We start from the raw sequence: 4884 nt of genomic DNA on the forward strand, positions 1-4884 counted from the left end.
GCAACTCTGAATGCGAAATGCATCCAGCCTTGAAACACACAGGCTGCAGTAGCAGAAGACCACACCAGGTGCCACTCCTGTCTAAATTAAGAATGGTAAACCTTGCGACTGTAAACCAAAATTGGACAACAGAATATTGAGTATCGAGTCATGAGTATCGAATTCTGCTGCAACATTTAGGTGGTCAGAATCTGATGTAAACGAGAAAGCGTGGATCTACACTGCCCAGAATTAATGGGCTGCTGCTGGTGATGGTATAATGGTGTGGTGGAGATTTTCTTGGCACACTTTGGGCCCCTTATTACCAACTGAGCATTATTTAAATGCCCTGGCTAACCTGAATATTTTTTTGTTCACCATATCCATCCCTTTACGACCACAGTGTACCCATCTTCTGATTGCTGCTTCCAGTAGGCTAAAATGCCATGTCATAAAACTCAAATGATCTCAATCTGGTTTCCTGAACATGATCATGAGTTCACTTTACTCAAATGGCCTCCACAGTCACCAGCTCTCAGTCCAACAGAGCACCTTTGGGATGTGGTGGAACGGGAGATTCACGGATCATGGATGTGCAGCCAACACATTTGCACCAACTGTGTGTGGCTATTATCTTGATGTAATCCAAGTAACCAGAGAGTCCCCCTCCCACACACACACACACACACACACACACACACACACACACACACACACACACACACACACACACACACCATAGCAACAAAATGTCATAATAGTCTGTGGATCTCCACTATTAGGTGGAAGGTTACATTTCCTGGTTAGGAGGATGCATTAGCAGCATTTTAAGTATGTGTGCATTTTAGAATTAGGATGATGAGGTCTGTTGAGTTATGAGAATTAATTTGCTGGCAATTAGTATATCCTTGAGGTGCACCTTTTTTTTGCCTGCATGTGAGAGTTTGTGATAAGAAAATGAAAATTAGAAAGTCTGAATTAACCTTGACTGTATTTTCATGCATGCATGTGCTAAAAACACACAGAGACATTATTGTGCATTACTGTGCTCATGAAGGTCAAAATTGTTCCATATACTGTACACGCTACTCGCTCCGTGTTCGTGTCAGTCAATGAGAACAGATGAAATAAAAAATAAGAGTTAGAATTATTGAATAACCATGCAGGCAGATTGAAAGCAGCCATTCTGCCTGGCACATCTGTAATCATTAAATGCTGTTTGGGAAGTGACCGTAAGCACTTCAAACCACCTACGTGTTTCACAATCAGAATAAAAATGAATAAAAGATTAGAATTTTAAGTGCCTAGATTTGGAATTTAAAATAAGTTGGGCTGTAGAACAAAGCCCAAAAAAGGGACCAAATAGAGTTTGTGGTGGCTCCTGCTGCCCCTCCTCATACTTCAGGCCACTTGTGGAGGTGGAATTGAAAATCCGCTGTCAGTTTGCTCAGTGTGTCTGTCTTTAAGAGTGAGACAGAGGAGCAGGTGCAAACATATTTTCAATCTCAAGTTGTCTCTTTAATATTTTAGTCATTGTTTCAGATATATGCAAGGGACTGATTTTTTTTTTCCCACACTCCCGCAACCACCCACTTCTGCATGATTTCCATCCATTACGGCCTGATCCCGCAGAGACTCTGATCACAACAGGCCACAACACTGTTTTGTGTTTCACACTAAGCAAAACACACAAGCAGTTCTTTCATAATCAAAAGCTATCCAAATATAGTTCGTCAGCTGTTTATTGCAGCATGATATGAAGATGTGAGCATGTGATATATAACACTTAAAAAGCAATATAAAATAAAATACATTAAAAATAGATATATAACATAATTTAAAAAGACAATCAGTATCAGCTTGAGGCAGTGAAAGTTAAAAGCAGATAAAAATATTATAGATCTTGGTCTGTTTCTTCTGATATACATAGTTACCATGTTCCATAGCAGCAGTTATAAAAACCAGATGCAGTTTATGTTGGCCACAGCCATCTTTCATCTCGCTGACAATTGAATAACACTAGAATAAAGCATCCTTGTGTTGCAACTTGTTTCCTTGACTTTGTCCTGACCCCTGAAGCATTTGCTATGCACTACTTTTACTCTCAGCCCTACTTTGACCCTCCCCAACTACGTGCTCATCTTAAAGCAGCGGTCCCCAACCTTTTTTGCACCACGGACCGGTTTATGTCCGGTACCAAAAAAAGAAAAAGATTTATTCATAACACACGGGAAAAGACCCAGGGAAACCGAGCTAACGATAAAATTGATTTAAAAAATAACAATAAAAACCCTGAAAACCATAAATTTTACACCCGAGCCTCAACTCTCGCGGCCCGGTACCAAACAACTCACAGTGGCCACCCTGGTGAGATGATGCTTCCAAGACCCGAGCCTTCATTTGAGTAATTTTGCAAAACACATTTTTTGCATTTGTTGTCTTGTTTATTTATTTCTTAATATATTTTTTTCATATTGCTCTTTTTGCTTTTACTTTTCACTTGTTTATTAATATGCTGACATTTTTCAATATTGCATTCTTTTATCCTGTTGTTTTAACCCCATCTCTACTTTGAATTCATTTAGTCTTTTTTTGTTTGGCTTCAATATTTTGTGCTGTAATTTACAATGTGAGCGTTCTCCTTTTACTTTCCACTCAAAACACTTTGACTGCTTTTAAAGGTTCTATCTAAATCAAAGTATTTTTAGTTTATTGTAATTATTATTGTTTAGCAATTTGTTTGCTGCTCTGCAAAACTTGTCAGAATTGCTGAGAGTTTCTCATAAAATGAGACCTTGGTGTAGAAAAAGTGTCTCTGAATGGCTTGAGCTGGATTCTGCAGTCACAGCAGGCACTGAAGGATTTAAAATCATCATGAACTTTGGAAGTCTCCCAAGGAAACATGACAGCGCTGCAGGAAATGCAGACTAAATCCATCTTGGGAATATGAAATTGGGCTGCAATTGTGATTTCATGTGGAGCTGTCCAGGCTTTTCTCAGATTTCTGCCTTTCCTCTCCTACCTGATCTTTCCCACTGTTTATTTGACCTTTACATTCATTTAAAAATATTTTTGGTGGGTTTTAGACTTTATCCTTTTAAATTTGCCCAGGTTTTTCCCAACTATGGAAAAAACAAAAGCAGTATACTGGAAAGGTTTGCAGAACAAATGGAATTAAAAAAAAAAGTTAAACGAATTTTTATCTGGTCATTGAGTGTATTTCATGAGGGGCACACGGAGAGTTTGTATAAAGGACAAACAGCAGGTTTCCCAGACATGGATTAAGTTGAGTCCCACACCAAAAAGAAAGTATTGAATAAAGTTTATGTCTGGTACTGGGCTTAATCCATGTCTGGGAACCTGAGTAGTCTGGTTTAAAAAAAATGGCTGTAAATTTGTCACAGACAGCAAGTAGACAGGTGTTAAGTGGGACAACTCTTTATACCATATAACCTCAGCAGGGGATACACACATATACATATGCACGCATGCATACTCTCATGACAGAGTAGCAGAAAGCTTTCCCTAATTCAGTGTTCAGTGTCAACATAGTAATCCAGCTGGTTTCATTTCTTCATGTCTGTATTTTTCTTCTCTCTTAGAACTGTATCTTTTTTTTAAATCCTTTGATTCTGAGGAAAAAAAAATCTACAAACGATGCACGGGAGAGTAAGGTAGCAGGTATAGAAGAGATCTTATGTTTAATTGGAGGCCAGCAGGTGTCCTTATGCTTGCAAAAGCATATGGACTAATTGCTGTTCAGTATCTGGCAACCTGAGTCCCTCTTCTCTCGTCTCTCATTTTGTTCTGCCTTTCCCCCGTTTTTCTTAAACTGTTAATCTCTCACATTTTTCTTCTTTTATCGTGTCCATATGGGCAGGATTAACATTTCCTAAGGCAATAGGCACCTGTGAAGGTAGATGAAGGTTAAGGAGAAGTAGATTTATTGCGGACCTTGAAGACTCTTACATAGGCTGTGTCTATAAGGAGATACACTCAAAATACGATTTCAGAATAAAATGTTTGTAGCAAAACTACAGCTACACACACACACACATGCATGGAAACATAGGCATATGTCTCTGCATGTGACTGTTATTGTTATTATATTGTATTTTTGGCTCACAATGAATATGAATATAAAGTATATTTCCTTCAAGAATAAACATCAAGAGACACCAAATAACTCTGTACTAGCAACTGTTTGATTCACTTTGAATTATTTATTGTGACAGTGTTGGTGATCATGAGACTTTTTCTGTATGGTCATGTCAACTTGACATGACGATTGGGTACACAAATATCTAATGAGCCAATCACATGGCAGAAACCCAGTGCATTTAGGCTTGTAGAAATGATGAAGATGACCTGTGGAAGTCCAAACTGAGCACGGCCGCTGCGGTCAAATGGGCTAGTTTGTATATTTCAGAAACTGCTGGCCTACTGGGATATTCTGTAGTAATTCAAACAACTACTCATTGGAAACAAGGTATGCAGAGGAGCCTCTTGAAAGGCACATCGCATTAGGCTTGAAGCAGAAGGGCTACAGCAGCAGAAGACCACAACAGATACCGCTCCTGTCAGTTAAGAAAAGGAAACTGAGGCTACTAATTCACACAGACTGACCAAAATTGGACAAGGGAAGACTGGAAAGACATTGCTACTGATGAGTCCCAACTTCTGCTGTGACAGCTGGTTGGCAGGGTCAGAATTTGTTGTAAACAATGATGGTGGTGGAGTAATAGTGTGGAGGAGATTTTCTTGGCACACTTTATGCCCCTTAGTACCAAATAAGCCCCTATTTATATGCTGCAGTCTACCTGACTGTTGTTGCTGACCATGTCCATCTCAGTGTAGTCATCAGAGGATAACTTGCGAGTTTCTTGAATATGACAGTAAGTTCAC

This window comes from Astatotilapia calliptera, chromosome 17, assembly GCF_964374335.1.
Source record: "Astatotilapia calliptera chromosome 17, fAstCal68.1, whole genome shotgun sequence".
NCBI lineage: Eukaryota > Metazoa > Chordata > Actinopteri > Cichliformes > Cichlidae > Astatotilapia > Astatotilapia calliptera.